Source organism: Thalassophryne amazonica, chromosome 4, assembly GCF_902500255.1.
Source record: "Thalassophryne amazonica chromosome 4, fThaAma1.1, whole genome shotgun sequence".
In the NCBI taxonomy this organism is placed as follows: domain Eukaryota; kingdom Metazoa; phylum Chordata; class Actinopteri; order Batrachoidiformes; family Batrachoididae; genus Thalassophryne; species Thalassophryne amazonica.
Window position 1 is genome coordinate 136121216 of NC_047106.1, and position 25621 is coordinate 136146836.

General features: G+C 41.1%; 1 protein-coding gene and 1 long non-coding RNA gene across 3 annotated transcripts in view; both read right to left on the minus strand.

The window, feature by feature from the left end:
- Window positions 1-25621, minus strand: part of LOC117508808 (alpha-actinin-4) — a 162847-nt gene that overhangs the window by 129521 nt on the left and 7705 nt on the right. The window lies entirely within an intron of this gene.
- On the minus strand, window positions 1085-15387 carry LOC117508809. Its single transcript, XR_004560201.1, has 4 exons — window positions 15378-15387; window positions 13479-13481; window positions 10106-10116; window positions 1085-1185 (listed from the first exon to the last, which is right to left on the minus strand). It is a non-coding gene; the product is annotated as an uncharacterized LOC117508809 (long non-coding RNA).

Sequence of the window (25621 nt, forward strand, 5' to 3'; positions counted from 1 at the left end):
AAAGTATGCATTGTAAAATAAAACACTTCCTCCTGTAAACTTTGCCCATTCAAAAGCATTCCCTGGCGGCTGTCAGCCATCCACATTCCATTTGGGTCAATTGTTAAAGTAAGTACTCCACCCAAATCGGGTGTAAACTCCTGCAAGAGTCTGATGTGCACGTACAGCGAGATTAGATCTAAAATACCAAGATGACATTCTGTGGTACTTCAGCTGATTCCTAAAAATACTGTGGCCTGACTTCACACAATCAATGGGTCCGGGTTCGATGATTTACCAAGACTGACAACAAATATGACAAATAAAACAAATAAACAAGTTATTTTATTTATTTATTTATTTTGGTGGTTTCTTGAGGCATTTTGTAAATGCAGAAATGTGCTCCAACCTCAAAATACCCTGTGAAATAAATCAAGCACACCCTCTCTTCTTCTGTGGTGTTTAACAGCAGCCGGCATCCTTATTGTTGCATTGCTGCCACCTTCTGCATCAGTCCATTATAGCAGTACTAAATCCTCTCGAGTCAAGTGTCTTTCAAGTATTTAAAAAGCCAGCACTTCCCTTTCCCACTTGATCCTATATAAATATCCTATATATATATATATATCCTATATCCTATAGAAACGTCTTTCGGGCTATTCTTCTAAATTCTGAAAGAAGCTCTCGTCTTTCTCTGGAATATTTATTACAATACACGAGGACATCCTTAATCGCCAAAAAAAGTCCTAAATAAGGTCTTGCTGACTCCTGGATGAACCTGCCCCAACAGTACTGATAGCTGACAGGGTGAATCCAATGTGCACTGTATTTTATTAAATGCATTTAAGAGCTAGTTTTATAAGAGTCAGGCAGGTGGTGATTTATGACCCCTTCCCATACCCTTTTGGTATTGATCCTATCTGGCCACCACGTGGCAACCTAGAGCCAAAATGGCATGCCATACTGCACTCAAATTTACCCTTTACCCTGTTATGGGAGCAAATTCTGCAAGTTTCATGAAAATCGGAGGAAGTTGGCAATTTACCATATTTGGCCTCTTCGTGAAGTGGTCCAAACAAAACAGTTCATTAAAAGGGTCAACACCAAAACCTGCCACAAAACTCTCTCTACCACTGAAACTAGAGATGCTGAGTGACAATATGAGCCATATTTCATCACTTTTGAATTAGGGCGCATGGAGAATCACTTTGCGAAAAAGTGGTAATTTCGCATTTTGCTAGCAAAAAGCACCTCCTATACTTGTGCGGCAAAAGTCAGTTGCCAAAGTTTTCATCAAAATCAAAGTAAGAGGTCCTAATCTATCATTACATGCATAAAAGACCTTGGCTGACTGAGGGTGCAGGCCACTCTGCCCCTGTGCAAATGTGCACAATTACAAAAAAATAGCGATTTACAGTGCCACCTATAGGTTGCGCCCTGAGTCAGCTTCCAAAATCTTCACATTTTTGGAGAGTCCATACCCAATAGACTAACACTAATGAAAATCAATTTGGCTCACTCAGGGTGCATATGAGCATTCGAAAACATAAATTTTGTTATTTTGCAATTTGGTTCATTTTTTGCCCCCAAATTTCCAGGACCCCCTAAAAAAGCAGACCCTATCAAGGACAAAAAAAAAAAGTGATTTTTGTTCCTTTCTAACATATCTACCCATAAAAAAAAAGTTTTGGGACAAATGTGAAAGGGTCATGAATCACCCTCTAATAGAAAGCTGCCTGATTCTTATAAAAACTGGCTCTTAAGTAATATTACTGTGTGTGACATTACTGCCTGAGCATTCTTTAATCAAATCTGTGATAGAAATATACATGTAACCGTTTTAGTTTCAGTAAATGTTCTGAGCTCATGATTTGGGTGCTACTGTGAGCTTAAGCACTTGATTGTCCAATATTTTGGAAACATCCCAAAAACGCACTGCCTTGTGTGATAATTGCTAACAGCACCGCCACAATAAAAATTTCTGGGGAGAACCCTGACACATGTTCATAGGGAGAAAGATAGATGGATATATCTATATAGAGAGATTTACAGATGCACTGGTTGAATTTTTTTTTAATTAATGAAATCCTGGCATTCCAAAACTTCTGGCTGGAATGTAAAGATCCCTAAAAACTACGACAAAACAAAAGATACAGCTTCTGCATACAGTGCATCCCAAAAGGATTCACAGCATTTCACTTTTTCATCATTTTGTTATATCACAGCCTTATTCCAAAATGGATGAAATTGGTTTGTTTTCCTAAAAATTCTACAACACAATACCCCATAATGACATGTGAAAGCTTTGAGATTTTTACAAATTTATTAAAATTAAAAACTAAGAAATCACATGTACACAGGTTTTCACTTCCTTTCCCATGAAGCTCAAAATCCTGTTTCAACTGATCATCCTTGTGATGTTTCTACAGCTTAACTGGAGTCCACCTGGGGTAAATTCAGTTAGGACTTTGTTGATCTCACATTGGAGAAATTCACATGTTACGTCAGCTCTTAAAAAACACACAACATGAGTGCAAGCAGAGGAAAATGTGCATCAAACAGCGTGTGCAAACATAAGCAATAATAATAATAATAATAATAATACTTGTAACAATACACAGTTGATCGGACATGATGTGGAAAGACATCTGTCTACATATAAGGTCCCACAGTTGACAGTGCATGTCAGAGCACAAACCAAGCATGAAGTCAAAGGAATTGTCTGTCGACCTCCAAGACAGGATTGTCTTGAGGCACAAATCTGGGGAAGGGTACAGAAACATTTCTGCTGCTTTGAAGGTCCCAGTGAGCACAGTGGCCTCAATCATCTGTAAATGGAGGAAGTTTGGATGCACCAAGACTCCTCCTAGAGCCGGCCGCCCGTCTAAACTGAGTGATCGGGGGACAAGGGCCTTAGTCAGGGAGGTAACCAAGAAACCAATGGTCAAACTGTCAGAGATCCAGCATTCCTCTGTGGAAAGAGGAGAACCTTCCAGAAGGACAACCATCTCTGCAGCAATCCACCAATCAGGCCTGTATGGTGGACGGAAGCCACTCCTTAGTAAAAGTCACATGGCAGCCCACCTGGAGTTTTGCAAAAGGCACCTGAAGGACTCTTAGACCATGAGAAACAACATTCGCTGGTCTGATGAGACAAAGATTGAACTCTTTGGCATGAATGCCAGGTGTCATGTTTGGAGGAAACCAGGCACCATCCCTACAGTGAAGCATGGTGGTGGCAGCATCATGCTGTGGGAATGTTTATCAGCAGCAGGAACTGGGAGACTAGTCAGGATTGAGTGAAAGAAGAATGCAGCAATGTACAGAGACATCCTGGATGAACACCTGCTCCAGAGCACTCGACAGCTCATCTTTCAGCAGGACAATGACCTTAAGCACACAGTCAAGATATCAAAGGAGTGGCTTCAGGACAACTCTGTGAATGTCCTTGAGTGGCTGAGTCAGAGCGCAGACTTGAATCTGACTGAACATCTCTAAAGAGATCTGAAAATGGCTGTGCACCAACGCTCCCCATCCAACCTGATGGAGCTTGAGAGGTGCTGCAAAGAGGAATGGGCAAAACTGCCCAAAGATAGGTGCACCAAGCCTGTACCATCATATTCAAGAAGACTTGAGGCTGTAATTGCTGCCAAACATGCATCAACACAGCAAAGGGTGTGAATACTTATGTACATCGGATTTCTTAGCTTTTTATTTTTAATACATTTGCCAAGGCCATAGGGTCACTGACGTCACATGGAATACCCTTTGGCAAAGAGACTTATCCCACATCGTTTCACACATCTACCGTCATGTTTCAGATTCAGTGGTGAAAGCCTTAGATCTTCAGCAAATGAATTTATAAAGAGAAACTGCATGAACTACACAAGTTATTTTAAATTTTGTAATAAGTTTACTCAATGAAGAGAAACAAATGCTAAATTATTTTTGTGTTGTAAAAATTTCATTGAAATCCATTGAGGATTTTTTGAGTAATCCTGCTAATAAACCAACCAACCAACCAACAAACGCGACCGAAAACATAACCTCCTTGGCGGAGGTAAAAATAAATAAATCAATAAATCACGTCATCATTATGGGGTGTGATAAGTAGAATTTTGAGGGAAATTTTTAATTTACTCCCTTTTGGAATAAGGCTGTAACATAAAATGTGGAAAAAGTTGAAGTGCTTTGAATACTTTCTGGATGCACCGTAAGCTTGGTGTAATATAACTGGAATTTTTAATATATAACACACAGAAAAAGAGCAATGACAAAGAATTCCATTAAAATATAGACAAATAACCCAATTTGGATTGATAAAAAAAAAAAAAATCGTGATGTACCACACTGAACTATGCAGGCACTCAACTTACAAAAACAAAAGGTGTTTCATCGTCATAATCATCACAAAAAGCCACATAATGGCTAACACCACCAATATACACACTTTTGCACGTAAACATGCTCCTCCCACAACGTAAACCTCAAGCTTTATGTGGTGAGTGATGATCATGCCCCAGAAAAGCTTGGCCGGGTATCACTCACTGACTCGTGCGCACATACAACCCCCACCGAGCCTTGTGCTGTGGGAGATCACTGCTCCAGATCAACGTAATCCCTTTAAAAAGGCTGATATTACAGAGAACCTCCTTCCCCAGCTGGAGCAGTGCAGGACTGACAGAAATTGAATCGGTGCCGTTCTGATCCTCTCATCACTTTGTCTACGCTTAAAAAAAAAAAAAAAAAAAAAAAAAAAAAAATGCAGACCATATTATTCTGAAGATCAAGAAAAAAAGAAGTCATTCCAAAAATAGTTTCTCATACAGATCCTTTGCTTTAGGTCTTACTATGGTCATTTATTAAAGAATTTGGCCACTCTAGCACATGGCAGCAGCTACATTAGTAGCACAATTTTGCTTGAGGCTGTTGCCAAGCAACCCAAGACTGCAGCATCATTGCACAGCCTTAAGTAATATGAATTGTCCACAACACTGGGGATTATTAACCTTTTATCTTCATGTTAGTAAGCTAGTTATCATGTGGTTCAACCTCATTAATTTCCAACTTGACAAGTACCCTGTTTCTCTCTCTCACCATTCCTTCGCTATAACTGAGTACTTCCTTTAAGCACAGCGAAGACAAAACCCAACTGAAGACGTGCTCAATATGTACATGACCTCAAGTGTGAAAGCAAAACACAAGTACAAGTCCCACGAGGGGTTGAGAGAGCAGTTTCACACAGAAACTGACTTTGTACTGCCAGGAAACACTGTGGCTCGACTCTCCCGCCGCAGCATTCCGTCGATATGGCTGTGCAGAGGCACTGTCAAATAAAGATTGCTGATCTCACATGCACACATGCCAAAGACAAAACTGTCCTGCTTTGACAGTACTGTGTTAACTTCCTGTCCACATCAACATGCACTTCCTCCAACGCTGTGAATCAGGCCAACAAAGGAACCTCTGTTTAAAAGGTCTTGGATCTAGATTATTTCCTTCAAGCTCGCTCTGACTGGAGCGGACAGACTTCAACACACGTGGCCAATGGCTCAGAGGGCTTCCCTGACCCATATTAAAAAAAGTAGCAGAGAATGTCTGAGGGTTTTTTTTTTGTTTGTTTTTTTTTGCTTTAGCATCGCACCCCTCCCTCAGGGTCATCACCCATTATCTGGAGCAAAACGTTTCTGGGGGGCCCACATACATGCGACACTCATTCTGTATGTGTCACCTTACCAGGCAGTTTCATCTGTAGAAATTATCGTATCTGCAGGTGGCAATAATGTATTATTTTACTTAAGCTTTTAGCAACCGACGTTCTGGTAAAATCATGCACGGTGACATTGGGGTGAATTAAAACACCATAGTTTTAATGTGAACATGGCTGAAACTGACAAGCTATAATTTCATCCAGTTATATATCCATGTTTACACATTATGAATTGCACAATGTGCACCAATTGATTTAATTCATTTTCGGAGTGTCCACTGCCACAGTGCTGTGTCAACAGGAGCTCCATTTGTCGAGTGACAGAGCCAATCAGATTCCACATTACAGAACTGACATTCAAGCTTGGATTTCTGAAAGGTCTGACACTGCACAAATGGTGACATGCACGCTAGCCTAGTTTGTTTGTGACTCGCCACTGTAACAAACCAAGAGACTTTCTAAATTGGGTAACAGGTGTGCTGCTTTCTTTTACTTTCAGTGTGCTCTAGGGCAGTGGTTCCCAACCATAGTCCTCAGGGACCCCTTAACATTTGCCATCTGTCCTCCTGCAAAAGGTGATTGGCTCATTCAGATGTGCTCAACCAATCAAGAGCCAACAAACCCTTCACTTCAGGCATTAGGGATGCATGATCCACATTTTTTTTCACTTCCAATCTGATACTATTCCAATACCAGAGCACTGTTTGCTTTATGACACAATCACACGGCACTTAACGAAGGGTGACGATGCCCTGACAAAACAAGAAATCTGGACTTTCCTTGATTTTCGTTGGCATCGTTTAACCTTCGTGCAGCTTTGTTCCTGCAGCTGGAACTTCGTCAGGATTTTTAAACTGTTGAAAAGGGCAACGAAAACATCAGCTCGTCTGTGTTTCGTTTTGCTGTCGTTCTTGATGTTTTTTTAATCGTTTGTTTAGTTTTTGTAACGTTATTGTTTAGTTTGACTTCGTTGGAGCAGCTGAGTGTTTTCACACAGTGCAGAAGCCGGTTTGTGAGCGCTGAGGCTGCTGCTGCTTCATGTGCTGTCGGAAATTACAGGGCAAACTCAGCCTGCTTGCTTGGATTTTTTTTATCTGTGTGGGGGGGCAGCTTCAATGGACTCAGGCACTTTACATAGGCCAGAATTAATCTTTTGTGTGGATATAATTAATTATTTTGCCACAAGCAACTGTTGAATTTAAAACAACAAAAAAGTTGTGTAATTTCCGACGGTAGTTGAATGCAGCATTAGCAGCAGCAGCAGCAGTTCCTGCGTGTGCTTATTATTTTGTATTAAATATAACAATATGAGTGTAGGAATGACAATCCAGTCCTTCTGTACATGTGGCAACAGGTAGATGAATCAAAATAATGATATAAAGAGCTGTTCTGGAAGACAGAATTCACGTTGTGGATCAGTGATCAGCTGGTGGAATAACCACACCTGAGTCAATGCGCACGTTCACGCGCACTGATTAATTTACTGCTCTGATATATTCAATCATCTTTACGCTTATATTTATTCTCCCTTTTAACAGTTTTTTGTTATAAATCAATATATATGGCTTAGAACATAATACTGTGATAGATCAGTGACCACGGCGCACTGTTTTTTTTTATTAATTGGAGCAAGAAGGAGCGTGCAGCATGTCGACAGACGGTGTGGATTCTGATGATGATGGAGATGATCCCTCTTTTGTTCTGGACAAGGAACCAGAGTAGGTAGTCCACTGACGTGCACACAGATCTCCACAGATTCTGTTTGCAGTTTCTCCAGGACTCAGGCACTATGAGCTCCGTCCCAGCTCCAGGTTCTGGAACGCAGAGATGCAGACACATACTGCTGCAGCTGTGGCTCCAGGCGTGTTTCGTTAAAGCGTCGGGATCGTGAGCTTCGGTTTTGTTAAGTTCCTCTTTCGTCCCTTTTGTGCTCTTGCTTCGCAGACTGTTCGGTGATAAAGCTCTTTCGTCCACCTTTTGTCAACGAATTGACGTTTTTTTACTTTTTCCCTTTGTTTAGGAATCGTGTGCCGTGTGACTGGGCCATTAATATTATCATTATTGTTGATTTTATATGAAGATATTTTGTATCCCAGTTATGGGTGATTCTTAGACTACGGGCACTTATTATGTCCTTTGATCATATTGTATGAAAAACAGAAAAAAGGGGAAATTTCACACTTTTATAGTTATCTTTACAATGAAAATGTGTTAAGAAATTTGTTCTAGTAGTCTATGATGACTTTTTCACCCTTTTTCAGCATCATTATATGCAAATATTGCCGTTTTGTGCTTGTCCCACACCCAGACTTTTGATCTTCAATGAAAGAAATGAATGGTAAAGAAACATTTTTTCTAATGTTTTAAAATCTCTGAATAAAATATCAGTAAAATAATCAAAACATAATTGGGGTATTCAATGTCATACAACTGTTGTGATTTTTTAAACAAAATGTAGCTGTCCCACACTATTGCCGTAATTTCCACCACAACACTGTAATGTCCCTTTAAACAGTTTGTATGAAAGATTTTTGGGTAGTTTCTATGGAGATAAACGGTGACATCAGGGCACATGTATATAGCGCCAAATCACAACAAACAGTTGCCCCAAGGCGCTTTATATTGTAAGGCAATGGTGTGGTGGAAATTACATTTACAAGGCCAATAGTGCCCGTAGTTAAAGAATCACCCTTATACAGCTTCATGATTAAGTGGTATAGAGGAGGATTTTCTTAAAAAAAAAAAAAAAAAAAAAGGACCTTAAAGTTCAGCTACAATTTGCCAGAAGGTACATCTAAGATGCAAGCCTAGATACAATGTTTTGGTGAAAGAATTAAGTACTTTTATTTATTGATGGGATGGTGGCTGAAGCTTCATCTCTTGAACACCAGATGGCACACTCACCCCAAGTACATGTACAGGATGTTTGCAGGATGGAGTGCATTTCCAAAATGCAACAAGAAACCACCAAAAAATAAAAAAGTACTTAATTTACTCATATTTGGAGTCAGTCTGGGTAAATTGTCACACCCTGGCTCCTTTAGTCTTTCTGCTCCCCATTAAAAAAAAACCAAAATCTCATGCTCTTTAATACGGTACTTATTGAAATGTTTGATTCAGTTCCCTGTATTGTGGGTCGTACCGGAGCTTCCACCTCTTCGTGCAACACCTTTGCAAACACTTCACGTTGCTGTCATGCTTTGCGGCATTTCAGCAGACATGTCAGCGACAGTACTCAGTGCTCGCCTGGTAGCGGGCTGACTGCGGAAGGGACCTCCTGAACGGAGGCACCTCACATTACTCCGCAGCCGCATCTCACTGAGACATGCCTTCATTCAGAACCCCCCTCCCCATCTCTGCAGCCAGCAAGCAGCAGTTCTGGAGACTTTTCAGCAGAAACACAGATGGCTCCTCAATCAGAAAACTCCACAGGTTGTATCAGAAATTTCCAATCCGTGAATTACACTGGTATCGAAAGCCGATACCGATATTGGATCAGCTCGGCCCCATCCCTGTCAGGCATTACCACAAACAATGTGAATAGTGAGGGAAGCCACCAAGACACCCAAACATCTCTAAACAAGTTATAGGCTTGTGTGACAGTAAAAACTGCGCATAGCTGTAAATGGCTACAATTCCTAAATGGTTAACGTGATGAGGTTATAATCATTACACACTGTAGTACATTGTGACCATCTCAATTCAACTCCAATGTGGTGGTATAAAGGCAATGGACCTGTGTACTAACTTAAGTTATACAGTAAAACTCACATATAATGGATTCAGGTGGACCAGCGAATTTTGTCCATTATAACCGATATCCGCTATATGTATGTAATGGATTAGTTACAATAAGGAGGCACCGAATGATCTAACGGGGAATCTTGAATTGGGAACTGCCTCATTTAATGACCGGGTCAAAAATTCCTCTAAAAAAAAAAATAAGCAGCGGGCATTATGTGCATTAAAAAGATTACATCTGGTTGAGTCACTCTTTTTTTCCTCAGTCCACTGCCCACAGAGTGGTACCTTAAAATCCTAAACCCTGATTTATGCTTCTACAGCTCTAACTCCATGCCATGCAATGACGTCAACATGCATGACAGTTTTAAAGTTCTCCAATGTGTCTTGATGCAATTTTTCTGAATTATGTTTTTTCTGTTTTTTTTTATGGATTTTCTGGAGTGTCTGTCCCTCAATAAGCTCTTCTTTCTATAACCTCCAAATCAAAGGTAAGGTGCACAGTTTCCTCAATGAATTGAGGGTGTAATCAGCTGCGCACTGCAAAAACTTTTAAAATATGACGAGAGAGGAAGCAGTGAAAACATAAAAGTGATCACAGCCTTTTGCGACGTCAGATGTAGCAGATACACGTCAGACTGCGGGTCCCTTCGGTTTGGGGAAAAAAAAAAAAACAAAAAAAAAAACTAAGAAATTGGTGAGTGTCAGTGCTGAAGTTTAATTTGGTACCTCCGTCACTGGGCAGGTCTAGACTGCTCTGTCTGGTACATGTGAGGGGTTTTTAATGGGAATGCATTGCAGTTGAACAGGACGTTTTGTCTGATGTGAGTGAAAATCCATTATATATGGAGTTTATTACATAGAAAACCATAAATGTGTGAATATGCAGTTCATACAATGACTGTTTAGGCGGGTTTTACTGTATTACTACAGTCAAAACTCACCCCTGCCACAATTCTCCATGTAATGTGGAGTTGCGTCAGGAAGGGCATCCGGTGTAAAACTTGTTTCAAATCAACACGCAGATCTATAATTGATCAGCCGTGGTGACCCTGAGTGAGAACAACAACAACAGTGGACAAGTGGCTCACAAAAGCTCCTGTTTCCCCATGCTTGTATTTCTGATTTTAATGTATTGTGAAGGTTTGGGGAGGGGGTGGTGCCTTGAAAGCCACTGAAATTACTTCAGAGAGCAGATTTTTGACAGTGTTTAGACTGCAGCTGCAGCTATACAGACCAGACTGTGAGGCAGACCAGCCTGACATATGGCAGCAACGGTGCTAAAACCTTGATTGAGCCAAGTATCTGTCCCAGATGTGCAGCCGGATCAGCTGTCTATGCATGCAGACAAGTGTGTCCTCGATTCCATATGAGGATTTAACCACCAAGTAAAACTGTTAGACTAGTGCAGCCTGATTCCTATACTCACTCTGTCTGCCATTTAAGGTCCATTTCAATTATATAATTCTAGAACTATTCGGCTCAACTCTATTTGGTTTTGTTGCTTTTCCATTAGGTAGCTGGTACCTGGTGTGTTTTTAGTATCTGCTCAGGAGAGGTTCCAAGCAAGCCAAGGCGATACTAAAATGAAACATCAACAGACTGCCGGCCACTGATTGGTCAGTGTGTGTTGTCACTGGTGGAGTAATAAGCGTGACGTCCAACCACGAGAATCAAACCCACCGTTCTTAAATAGTCGCAACGCTGTTACAGCCATTGTGCTTTTCTTTCATTTCATGCAAGTTTTTATTCCTGCAAAACCACACCATCATCAGTCAATGAGTTGTGCACTTTTCTGTGTTTGGTGGCGGAGGGGAGAATCCCGAAGTGAGAAAATACTTCAGGAGGTCTTCCAGTTTTTGGCCCATCACGGGTACCACCAGACATTCCAGCATATGCAGAAAAAAGCTGAAAAGACTAAAAGTGATTACAGGATCATCAAGGACCACAGCTGGAAATCGTGCAACCAGATGGGCACCACGTATGGACACCGGCTGGCGAGCAACGATAGGCAGGGCGACCGTGACTCTGCCACGGCTTTGTTAGATGCGAGGATGGTAAGTGTCTGTGACTTTATCGTCCATAGTCTGCTTGAAAGCACCATTTAACGTTACTAGTCCCATTGGTGGGAAGTGTACTTTAACAAACAAGGATATGTTGAGTCTAAACTCGTGTTAAAGTAACATCGTCTCATGTATGCAGACGCAGTGAGCTCACTAGTTACTAGCACTCTGTGCTCTGCTTGAAAGTATTCACTTCTTTTTAAAAAAAGACCTAAAGTCAGCATGTCAGTAATTAATATGTACATCCGACTAAGCTAGTCCCATTACTGTGCGATAAGTTGGGTTTTTTTTGTTGCCGTTTCATGTTGTGCTTGTAATAAAGCTGTGCGTACTTTTTGTTCAAGAATCCACTTCCATAAGCATGGAGAGTTCAGCCACTGCCCTCGGGAGATGACTCCCCAAACTCCCCTGCTCCGTCACAAGCTTCAACACCAGCACCAGCTTCAACATCTGCATTGACGTCCAGCACCGTGTTATCACTGGTAAGAATAAATGTCTCACATCATGTAACTTTTAGCTGCAAATGCATTTCCCAAATGTGCATTTTTTTTTAACTTGCTTTTGTTAATCACCTCCCATTTCTACCTTCATAATTGTCTAGACAAGAGGAAAAAGTAGCCCGTTTCACCAGGAGAATCTGACTGTCTTGAGTGAGATTGAGGCTGAAGCTGCGGCACAACAAGAGCTGAACCGGGCCCAGCGTGATCAACACATCCGACTGATCCTCGATGACATCTGTGAAGCAAGGGAGGCGTAAGCTGCATTTAATCAAGCGCACCATCACATCAATGTCCTCCATTGTTTATGTGTTTGTATTGTGTATAAATTGACGTCATGGCAGTTTCGTGCAGCGGTGCACTGACAACCCCGCTCACGGTAATGGAACATACAATGCCTGGTACCAAACTGAGTAGAGTCAAGCCGGGCCAAGTAGTGCTAGATCTGTATAATGGAGAAAGGCCTTTGCATACCCACTCCAGGGGGAGAAGAACCTCTCTGGGTGTGGTCACATCCTGCAGCCATCAAGGTACAATCGACAAAAACAATTACAAGACCTTTCATTTCAGATATACATAAACTAAATGCCCGCAAGGTTTGCTCATTGTTGATCTGTGCAACACCACATTCTTATTCACATCCTCTTTTGTTGTCCTGGGACATGTAGGTGAAGAGATCTTCACAACTATGGATCAGCATCAGAGGTGTGCTTGCAACATGACATTTGTGAACTTTGCATTCTTAACTCTACAAGACTGAACAGTAAAGAAGCAGCAACAAATGCCCTGTTACATCTTTCCCCGTCTTTCATAGATCTGTTCATTTCCAAGGTGGCCAATCTGTATTCCATCCAGATGCTTTATCAGAGGAGTCATATCATCTCATCTGGACTAGAACACAAACTCTGGGTCTGCTGAAGGCTGTGGTACTGGAGCTGAACTACTTCAGGAGATACATTTATTCTGGCACTGTAAGGCGTTTTTCCCTCCCATCTGTCAGTTGGTATCATTCCAACAGACTGAAAGAAGGGACTTGTTGTCCCTCAAATCAATCAATAAATTTGTCCCCTGTGGGTCTATTTGTTGTGCAACAGCAGGAAGTTAATATTTAGCACACAAGAACATAACAGTAAGACAAACAAGGCACATAATAATGAGCCTCTCATTGGAAAAACAAAGAAAGCACAAATATTAGAGATGGCTTATCAATAATTTTTTTTTTCAGTTCTGATACAGATTCCGATACAAGAGCTCTTTTTCAACATGTGAAAGCTCATGTGTCTTCTCGTGTCTTGCCATCACAGGATGCAGGCCCGTTCTGTGTTCTTAGGGATAGAGGACCTTTCACACCAAACACGCAAATGCAGCACCTTATTGCTCTAACACCCATTATTTTCAATAAGAAGCATGGCGCAAACACCATGACATGCAAAAAACGAGCTTGTGCAACACTCCGCCAGAAGCACATACTGCCGCTTGATGTCAAACTCACTGCGGTCAGAGGTCAACTCAATCCAACTTTCACCGCTGCACGCTGTGAAGTAGTTTCGTGAGTCCAATAGAAACGAGGCATTAAGCCAAAACACGGAAGACAACAGAGAAGAAACGTGTGTCAGAGGAAAACTATGTGTCTGTTGTTGTTTCAGATGAGATGATTTCTTGTTTAACATGATCCTTGGACATTTATTTTTAGACAAATAACATAGCATGAAAGTAATGTGTACATTCTAAGTGTGGTATTCATTCATTAATATCTGCATTTCAATCCGGTGTCAACCTTGTTTCCGCTTCAAACTGCACGCCAGTCATCATCTATCTCAGCGACAGATATCTGAAGCTTTTGTACAACAATCATTTCCACATAAATTCAGAATTATTTCATCATAAAGGATGGAGGAAGCGATAAGAGCGCCGCAGCTACACAAGCTGCTAGCTGATGCATTCACTGCGCGTCGGTCATTTCAAAGCGTTACAGAGTATTGCCTCGTTTCTGCTTAAAACTGACTTTAGAATGATTTAAGAGGTTTTACCTTTATCATCTGATGGTTAATAATGTCATTAATCCATTTGATCACTTTGGGTAAAGAGAGTCCGTCTCAGACCTCCAAAATGATGCATGTGCAGCGGAAGCAGGGTGGACCAATTTTTAGGAGCGGACCATTTGGTCTGTGACACTGGGAAAAAAGACACTGTAAATAAATATAAATATTTATTATAAACACAACAGAAGAAGTAACAATGACTGCAGTGTGTCTTTTAATTAGGATTTCTCAATGTGACATAAACCTCATGATGAATTTTTTTTTTTTTTTTTATTCATTTCAACATTTAACTAGTGTGTTGTCCGTGGGGATCCACGGGCTCTAGATTGGGTAGTGTTTATAAAATAGGTAGCTGACATTTTTCAAGGGTGCTAATAAATTGTGCAAACTTTCTAGGAGTTGGAATGGCATGCAAGTCCAGAATGGTTTTAGAACCTGAGACTTCAACAGCTGAAGAACTCCATTTTATTTCCTGTTAATTACTTACAGGTGGAGGCCGGTGGTTCGGTTGAACCGCCTACTACCACGTTTAGCGTTTGATGCTGCGAGGTGTTCATCTGCTGTTTAGTGCAACAGCTCTAAGATGGAAAAAAAAAAAACAGTTGTCTCTCAAAGTACGGTGATGGCAGCACACCTGCACTGAGCTTTACAAAGACATTTCTACGCTTTTTACTCTCCTCGCTAAAAACAGCTGAAGAAACACAAGGCGTTAACTTTTTTTTTTTTTTTTTTTTTTTTTTTAAACACACCAAAATGCGCCTGGTCTTTTTCTGATGATGACATAACAAATGCAGATACAACTTTTGTACCTGTGAATCTGGTTGTGTTTTCTGCATAAATAGACGTTATCCATTCTTCCTGCTCAAACGGCAAATCAGGGGCGAATCCAGGCGGAAAGGGAGCACGGAGGAGGGACGCAACCCCCCACAACACCTCTAGATTAAAAGGTCCACTTCTGAAGACATTTTTCCTCATACTACTACTACTACTACTAAGAATAATAATTTCAATAACTAAAATGCTTAGGAAGAATTTAAATGTTATAAAAATGGTAGAAATAATTTAATTGTTACATTTAGAAACAATGTAGATTATAAATTGTATGTTTTACCATTACAGTGCTGTCAACAGTTAAATATGAGGTCAAGAATATCTTATTTCTTATAAAAGTATTTATGTTCACTGAAGTCAAGAAAGACTGACTATTTCATGTTTTACAAAAACTTTTCTCGGAAATTTAACCTTTATTTAACCAGGTTAGTCCATTGAGACTGAGACCTCTTTTGCAAAGGAGACCAATTTACTTAACCAGCATGTCTTTAAATGTGGGAGGAAATTGGAGCACCTGCAGGAAACCCATGCAAACACAGGGAGAACATGCAAACTCCACACAGAAAGACCACAGGTGGGAATCAAGCCCGTGACATTCTTGCTGTGAGGCAACAGCACTAACCACTAAGCCATTGTGCTGCCAGTGTAGTATTTAAGTTCAACTTAAGTGAGTATTGGCAAAACTGGTTATCAGGGGGAGTTGTTGTCAGCAGCTTCTGAAAGTAACTAATAAAGTAACTAGTAATCCAACTTAGTTACTTTTAAAATTGAGTAATCAGTAAAGTAACTCATCTATTTTTTCAAAGAGTAAACAGTAATTGGATTACAATTTCAAAGTAACTGTGGCAACACTGCTCATAACACCAGAATGGATTACCACCACAGGACAGACATTTTACAACCAAATGAAAGGGGCGGCAGAAACATGCAGCTCTGAGACGAGTGTGTCATTTTTTCATTTAAACAATACCAAGGTGTTTGAGGAACTTGCCGAAACCACAACTGAACCGCAACTCACAACAACTAACATGTCCTCCATTATTTCTTTGTTCGTGAAATTTCGCAGTTGATACACAAGCCATTTAAGAGAAACTCAGAAATGGATGTACACACTAGAGCTGCAGCCAACAAATACCTTGGTCATAGATTAATCCTTTATTTTCAAGATTATTTCTCAATTAACCTAACCGGGAGTGAGACATCTTGCGGCCTTCTCATCTTTGTTTAGGTGTGCGGGGGGGGGGGGGGGGGGGGCAGTTCAGTTGGGTGACGGTAAAGTATGTAGGCAAAATTTTTTCTGCAGTCTGTCACAGGTCTGAGAGCATAGATAATCAGGACTCTCCCTAAGCAATGGCACAATGGTTGTGTGCCATCATGTTAGGTCTCAGTGCCATCATGTGTATTTTCACATTTAGGGTGTTCCCTCTTTGTTTTCCTGGGAAATAATTTTTTCATGTTGCAAATTTCAGAGCTTTCTTGGACTATAAGCACCGGCGATCGGAAAAATCGTCAGTCAGTACAGGAGCAGCGCGTACATGTGAACGCAGCCTGTGAAAAACTACGCTGTGCAGTGTAGCTGTTGTGCAAAAGCTGCAATGATAAATCTGTTGTGCAACCCGTTGATGAATAGATGAAAAATAATCTGATAAAGGCATTTTTTAGAATAGATAGTTGATTCAGTTAAAGTGCGTCTCCATTTACTCTGTTGTCGAGGGAGATCCGCCAACACACAGCGCTGTGTTTTTTAAAAATACACAAAAAACACACTGCTTCATTTTAAAAACACAATGCGTCTCTTTCACGTCTGCCTCACTGTTTGATAGCGTTGATTCAATAAGAACAGCCAGCTGTTTCTCTGAAAAGGCTTCATGTTACTCAATGTGCCACTTTGTAAAGTTCTTGCTTTTTCCTGCTACATTGATTAGCTCCTTGCACTGGTTATGCACATGCTCCACATAGTCTTCTCTGTCTTTTCTGGGAAAATTACAGCACCACATACAGGCCTGGTGTATATATACTACACTGTTTTCAGTAGATGCAGATATTTCTTGAAACGGTGCCGTGTTTACCTGTTGAAAACAAGGAAAGATACGTTTCCATGTGGACAAGGCTTTAGTTTGTGATTTTAGATTAGATGTAAAGCTGAAGTTGTAGGAAATGGCTTCCACAAGTATTTGAAAAAGGCAAAATGCTGGAGCTTCTGCCCAAAGTAGGGTGGGGCTACAGGAAAAGTTGAAATCAGAGAATTAAAATAATTAAAATAATTGCAGATTAATATAATAATCTACAGCTTCTTGTTGTGACTCAACTCGGGGATGGGGGGGAGACGAGAAGTATCAAGCCCAGTTCACACAGGTATTTAAATAGAAATTCATCGCTTTCTTCTGCTTTCACACAAACAAGCTCCTCCCTTTCTCAAAGTGTTTCCAAATTTGTGTATGGTAACTTCCAGTGGTGAGGTTTGACACAATGTGCTGCATGTCACCTCAACCGCCACACTACAGAACTTCCCTCAGTCCTCCACAGCAAGCACCCTGGTAGACATCCAGTCCACTGTCACTTCTCAAAAGTAACTATCTGCCACAGCCCGGTGAAAAGTGGACATCCCCTTCGCCTTCTCCAGCCACTGCCATCCTCAACACTGACGCAAATTTCTGCCTGGCTCTCGGGTTCAAATTGCCTGTTCGTCGAGCACGGATTTTCTGAAAAATTAACTGAAATGTTGCTGAAAAGTTAGCCGCTTCACTGTCTTGACTCTGTGAAAGACCAGCTCAGCGTGCAGCCAAGGAGAAGCCGACCACAGATTCTGCCCACCGAAAAGGAAAAGTGTCCATTAAAATCCTGCGCGTGAGCGTCCATGATGATACATTTATTTTACAGTTGAAAGGCTTCGTGTTTCCAAAAAGTATGAAGTTTGCGCAGCACAAAAACAGCGAGAGAGGGAGAGAGACAGGCAGAGAGAGAGGGAGAGAGACAGGACTTAATTTTTACTCTAATACTTGCTTTGACAATGTAAACATATGTCTCCCATATATCAATAAAGCTCCACTGAAATTGAGGAGAGAGAGAGAGAGTACTGTCTTTTCTCTAAGTGTATAAAAATAAGGCTGTAAAAGTCTATTAAAAAAAATAAAAGTACTTAATTCTCTCACCAAAACATCAAATCTAGGCTTTCATCTTAGATGCACCTTCTGGCAAATTGTAGCTTAACTTTCAGGTCTCATTTTCAAGAAAAACCTCAATAAAATCAACAATAATGATAATATTAAACCAAACAGAGCCCTGGCATCAGATCGGAAAAGTATCGGTATCGGCAAAAATCCAAATTCAGGTAGCGGGATCGGATCGGAAGTGAACAATTGTGGATCGGTTCATCCCTAGAATATGAAAAGTGGAATAAAATAAGTTCGAGATTTTTCATATTTATGTATTGAAAAAGTCAACCTGACACAATTTAAGTTAAATATGATGCAAATTGCAAGACAACACGGGATGGCTATAGAATTTGCTTCTGTGTGCAAAACTAACACACATTAGCTTTAATGCCATGAGTTTATTGTCACTACTGTGTGAGAGTCCAAATATAATTCCCTTCATTGAACACTTTACATTTCTTGTCGTTCACATTATATGAATTTCCTATGAAGTGTTGTAACTGTTTTTTAAGTGTCACGCCACCTTCATAGTTTGTCAATTTTAAGTTTGCTTGATTTTGTGCAAATGACAGCATCTCCTAAAACCTCACTATACCAATTTAAAATTGTACGCAGTGTCACTATACATACATACATACATACCATCCCTTAGTTATGCTGCTATAGACGTAGACTGCTGGGGGGTTCCCATGATGCACTGTTTCTTTCTGTTTTTGCTCTGTATGCACCACTCTGCATTTAATCATTAGTGATCGATCTCTGCTCCCCTCCACAGCATGTCTTTTTCCTGGTTCTCTCCCTCAGCCCCAACCAGTCCCAGCAGAAGACTGCCCCTCCCTGAGCCTGGTTCTGCTGGAGGTTTCTTCCTGTTAAAAGGGAGTTTTTCCTTCCCACTGTAGCCAAGTGCTTGCTCACAGGGGGTCGTTTTTGACCGTTGGGGTTTTACATAATTATTGTATGGCCTTGGGGCAACTGTTTGTTGTGATTTTAATAACATTTACTCTGATGGACTACCCAGCAGTAGGGAATAAGTTTCATTACACTAGAAGTCTTTCAGAAAGCGCTGTAACTAGGTTTAAGGATATGATTCCTTCTTTATGTTCTCTAATGCCATATAACAACACAGTGCAGAGTAGCTACCTAAACTCTGTAAGGGAGATAGAGTATCTCGTCAATAGTTTTACATCCTCATTGAAGACAACTTTGGATGCTGTAGCTCCTCTGAAAAAGAGAGCTTTAAATCAGAAGTGTCTGACTCCATGGTATAACTCTCAAACTCGTAGCTTAAAGCAGATAACCCGTAAGTTGGAGAGGAAATGGCGTCTCACTAATTTAGAAGATCTTCACTTAGCCTGGAAAAAGAGTCTGTTGCTCTATAAAAAAGCCCTCCGTAAAGCTAGGACATCTTTCTACTCATCACTAATTGAAGAAAATAAGAACAACCCCAGGTTTCTTTTCAGCACTGTAGCCAGGCTGACAAAGAGTCAGAGCTCTATTGAGCTGAGTATTCCATTATCTTTAACTAGTAATGAGTTCATGACTTTCTTTGCTAACAAAATTTTAACTATTAGAGAAAAAATTACTCATAACCATCCCAAAGACGTATCGTTATCTTTGGCTGCTTTCAGTGATGCCGGTATTTGGTTAGACTCTTTCTCTCCGATTGTTCTGTCTGAGTTATTTTCATTAGTTACTTCATCCAAACCATCAACATGTTTATTAGACCCCATTCCTACCAGGCTGCTCAAGGAAGCCCTACCATTATTTAATGCTTCGATCTTAAATATGATCAATCTATCTTTGTTAGTTGGCTATGTACCACAGGCTTTTAAGGTGGCAGTAATTAAACCATTACTTAAAAAGCCATCACTTGACCCAGCTATCTTAGCTAATTATAGGCCAATCTCCAACCTTCCTTTTCTCTCAAAAATTCTTGAAAGGGTAGTTGTAAAACAGCTAACTGATCATCTGCAGAGGAATGGTCTATTTGAAGAGTTTCAGTCAGGTTTTAGAATTTATCATAGTACAGAAACAGCATTAGTGAAGGTTACAAATGATCTTCTTATGGCCTCGGACAGTGGACTCATCTCTGTGCTTGTTCTGTTAGACCTCAGTGCTGCTTTTGATACTGTTGACCATAAAATTTTATTACAGAGATTAGAGCATGCCATAGGTATTAAAAGCACTGCGCTGCGGTGGTTTGAATCATATTTGTCTAATAGATTACAATTTGTTCATGTAAATGGGGAATCTTCTTCACAGACTAAAGTTAATTATGGAGTTCCACAAGGTTCTGTGCTAGGACCAATTTTATTCACTTTATATATGCTTCCCTTAGGCAGTATTATTAGACGGTATTGCTTAAATTTTCATTGTTACGCAGATGATACCCAGCTTTATCTATCCATGAAGCCAGAGGACACACACCAATTAGCTAAACTGCAGGATTGTCTTACAGACATAAAGACATGGATGACCTCTAATTTCCTGCTTTTAAACTCAGATAAAACTGAAGTTATTGTACTTGGCCCCACAAATCTTAGAAACATGGTGTCTAACCAGATCCTTACTCTGGATGGCATTACCCTGACCTCTAGTAATACTGTGAGAAATCTTGGAGTCATTTTTGATCAGGATATGTCATTCAAAGCGCATATTAAACAAATATGTAGGACTGCTTTTTTGCATTTACGCAATATCTCTAAAATCAGAAAGGTCTTGTCTCAGAGTGATGCTGAAAAACTAATTCATGCATTTATTTCCTCTAGGCTGGACTATTGTAATTCATTATTATCAGGTTGTCCTAAAAGTTCCCTAAAAAGCCTTCAGTTAATTCAAAATGCTGCAGCTAGAGTGCTGACGGGGACTAGAAGGAGAGAGCATATCTCACCCATATTGGCCTCTCTTCATTGGCTTCCTGTTAATTCTAGAATAGAATTTAAAATTCTTCTTCTTACTTATAAGGTTTTGAATAATCAGGTCCCATCTTATCTTAGGGACCTCGTAGTATCATATCACCCCAATAGAGCGCTTCGCTCTCAGACTGCAGGCTTACTTGTAGTTCCTAGGGTTTGTAAGAGTAGAATGGGAGGCAGAGCCTTCAGCTTTCAGGCTCCTCTCCTGTGGAACCAGCTCCCAATTCAGATCAGGGAGACAGACACCCTCTCTACTTTTAAGATTAGGCTTAAAACTTTCCTTTTTGCTAAAGCTTATAGTTAGGGCTGGATCAGGTGACCCTGAACCATCCCTTAGTTATGCTGCTATAGACGTAGACTGCTGGGGGGTTCCCATGATGCACTGTTTCTTTCTCTTTTTGCTCTGTATGCACCACTCTGCATTTAATCATTAGTGATCGATCTCTGCTCCCCTCCACAGCATATCTTTTTCCTGGTTCTCTCCCTCAGCCCCAACCAGACCCAGCAGAAGACTGCCCCTCCCTGAGCCTGGTTCTGCTGGAGGTTTCTTCCTGTTAAAAGGGAGTTTTTCCTTCCCACTGTAGCCAAGTGCTTGCTCACAGGGGGTCGTTTTGACCGTTGGGGTTTTACGTTTTACATCATTATTGTATGGCCTTGCCTTACAATATAAAGCGCCTTGGGGCGGCTGTTTGTTGTGATTTGGCGCTATATAAAAAAAAAATTGATTGATTGATTGATTGATTTGGCGCTATATAAAAAAAATTGATTGATTGATACATAGTCAACAAAAATATAAACGGTTTTGCTCCCATTTTGTATGAGATGACACTCAAAGATCTAAAACTTTTTCCACATACACAATATCACCATTTCCCTCAAATATTGTTCACAAACCAGTCTAAATCTGTGATAGTGAGCACTTGTCCTTTGCTGAGATAATCCATCCCACCTCACAGGTGTGCCATATCAAGATGCTGATTAGACACCATGATTAGTGCACAGGTGTGCCTTAGACTGCCCACAATAAAAGGCCACTCTGAAAGGTGCAGTTTTATCACACAGCACAATGCCACAGATGTTGCAAGATTTGAGGGAGCGTGCAATTGGCATGCTGACAGCAGGAATGTCAACCAGAGCTGTTGCTTGTGTATTGAATGTTCATTTCTCTACCATAAGCCGTCTCCAAAGGCGTTTCAGAGAATTTGGCAGTACATCCAACCAGCCTCACAACCGCAGACCACGTGTAACCACACCAGCCCAGGACCTCCACATCCAGCATGTTCACCTCCAAGATCGTCTGAGAACAGCCACTCGGACAGCTGCTGAAACAATCGGTTTGCATAACCAAAGAATTTCTGCACAAACTGTCAGAAACCGTCTAAGGGAAGCTCATCTGCATGCTCGTCGTCCTCATCTGGGTCTCGACCTGACTCCAGTTCGTCGTCGTAACCGACTTGAGTGGGCAAATGCTCACATTCGCTGGCGTTTGGCACGTTGGAGAGGTGTTCTCTTCACGGATGAATCCCGGTTCACACTGTTCAGGGCAGATGGCAGACAGCGTGTGTGGCGTCGTGTGGGTGAGCGGTTTTCTGATGTCAATGTTGTGGATCGAGTGGCCCATGGTGGCGGTGGGGTTATGGTATGGGCAGGCGTCTGTTATGGACGAAGAACACAGGTGCATTTTATTGATGGCATTTTGAATGCACAGATATACCGTGATGAGATCCTGAGGCCCATTGTTGTGCCATACATCCAAGAACATCACCTCGTGTTGCAGCAGGGTAATGCACGGCCCCATGTTGCAAGGATCTGTACACAATTCTTGGAAGCTGAAAATGTCCCAGTTCTTGCATGGCCAGCATACTCACTGGACATGTCACCCATTGAGCATGTTTGGGATGCTCTGGACCGGCGTATACAAGTTCCTGCCAATATCCAGCAACTTCGCACAGCCATTGAAGAGGAGTGGACCAACATTCCACAGGCCACAACTGACAACCTGATCAACTCTATGCAAAGGAGATGTGTTGCACTGCATGAGGCAAATGGTGGTCACACCAGATACTGACTGGTACCCCCCCCCCCAATAAAACAAAACTGCACCTTTCAGAGTGGCCTTTTATTGTGGACAGTCTAAGGCACGCCTGTGCACTAATCATGGTGTCTAATCAGCATCTTGATATGGCACACCTGTGAGGTGGGATGGATTATCTCAGCAAAGGAGAAGTGCTCACTATCACAGATTTAGACTGGTTTGTGAACAATATTTGAGGGAAATGGTGATATTGTGTATGTGGAAAAAGTTTTAGATCTTTGAGTTCATCTCATACAAAATGGGAGCAAAACCAAAAGTGTTGCGTTTATATTTTTGTTGAGTATATATATATATATACACACACACACACACACACACACACACACACACACACACACACATACATATGATAAGTCAATATAGCAATTATGCCAACAGGCCTAGTCTCCACAGGAAATCAGTCTCCCACTCGCCCTGCCCTCTTCCTGTTCCCATGTCGCACCAAACGCCTGCATGTCCTCCCTCGGCACTTCCGGAAACCTCCTCTTTAGCCTCCCTCTTTACTCCTGCCCAGTGGCTCCATCCTCATTATCCTTCTCCCTATATATCCTGGGTCGCTCTTCTGCACATGACCAGCCTTCAAACCTTCCCATCCTAATCACCCACAGATTTAAAATCTACGGTAAGTAATTATAGCTATAAAAAAGCAAGCAAGCAATAAGAAAGAAATTATGTGGTAGGAGCTATTCTCTACAACACTTTTATTTAGCTTCTCTCAGGACCTTTGAGTATTATGATCCAAATAAATATGAAGTAGTATGCTTGAATAAAACTAAAGGAAAACATCGATGCATACTTGATTGTGTAAATGTATAACAGTTGTGGAAATCACTGCCCATGGTTGTAGTGCTAACTGTTTGGGGGCCGTATCTGATCGTGTTCAGCTGACCCCTGATTATTGGGAAAGCAATCGGCATCAGCTGGCCACAATTCAAAATCTGCTCATGGGCCTAAAAAGCAATCAAATCAGAGACGGACTGAACAGAAAGGAATGTAGCCACTCTGTTCTTCTTGCTTCAAGTTTCGTCCTCGTTCTCTCTCCGTTCAGCCATTGGTGGTGGTGAAAGCATACAGCGGAAACATTCTTCATCTGGCTAGGTCAGTCAAAGGGGGGATTTTACAAAGGAGGGGTATCCTGTTTTTTTTGTTGTTTTTTTTTTGGCTTATAGGAAAAGATTTAGAGCTTTGGAAAGACAAAAAGGAGAGTGCAGAATGTGTTCAGAGGAAATTAGTTTTCTTCAAGTAACAGCAGACCTTTTTAATCACATCACTCATTATGCCGCTTTTGCTTGTTTACACAAAACCAAACAAAGATGGCATAATGCTGCCCCACTGCGTTATTCTTAGACAACAGATCAAAGTTCCAGCAGACGGATGTGCGACATGGCCAGTGTTATCTACTCTGACGTATGACATAAGTAAGCATATCCAGAGGACACAACAGCTACAAATGTTTGGTTCTTCTTGCTCAATTGACAATGGATAAGAAGCTGTCAGACTTTGCTGGCACCCCAAATTCCAGACACTCATCTACTGAAAATACTCAATCTGGTTTAGGTGAAGGATGGTGCCTCGTAAGAGGGTTGAACAAGGACAGGATGCAAAAACTGTACAGCAAAAATCACTTATGAGTAGGGCTGAAATGATTAGTCGAGTAATTCGAATAATTCGATTACAAAAAATGTTCGAGGCAAATTCTGTGCCTCGAAGCTTCGTTTAACGTTGTAGTACATATGCCAGGCCTGTGTGTGGCGCTGTAATGTCCCCAGAAAAACAAACAGAAGATGAGGTAGAGCAGGCGCTAATCAAATTAGCACAAAAGCTACAGCTTTCCAACGCGACAAACAGAGGGAACTAAAGCTTTTTAGGAAAGGACGGTCCACGCTGATCATCTAAAATAGCTTACTTTGTATTTAAAGCAAAGCAGTGTGTTTTTTTTTTTTTTCTAACAGTTTCGCCCGCTGGCCGCTCTACGCACGGCGGCCGGCTGCTGCCTCTCTCTGCCCGTTGTGAGCGGCTCAGCTCTGCCCTCACACAGCTCCGTCCCGGCCACAGACAGTCTCTGGAAGAAGTCCACTCTTTCTTCTGTGTGACTCGCAATGAGTGTTTCGCTTTTTAATTTTCGCTTTTTTGGGCAACACACAATGCTTCACAAACACGGGAACTCAAATAAAATAATAAAAAACAAGTGACTGCGAGGCTGCATGTTCAACCTCCAGCTGAAAATGAAATGCATTGGCTGAATCGCAGCGAGAGTGTTCATGCAGGGACCCAGTCCACCACCTTAATAAATAAATAAATAAAAAGGTTAAATTTTGCAAGTTGGGGAAAACAAAAAACAGCCACAACCCATCCCCATTTCAGCAAAATGTCAAGACTTTGGCCTGACACCAGGAAAGATCCAAAACTTGTAAAGATGTGAAAAAATAAATAATTACCCAGGAAAACAGAAAGGGATACACTAAATTTGATAATCTCCGTGATGACGCAGTGACACTGTGCCATTACTTAGGGAGAACCCTGGACTGTTAATGTTTTAAAACGCAGAAATACTTTTTATCCGATTACTCGCCAGAATAATCGACAGAATACT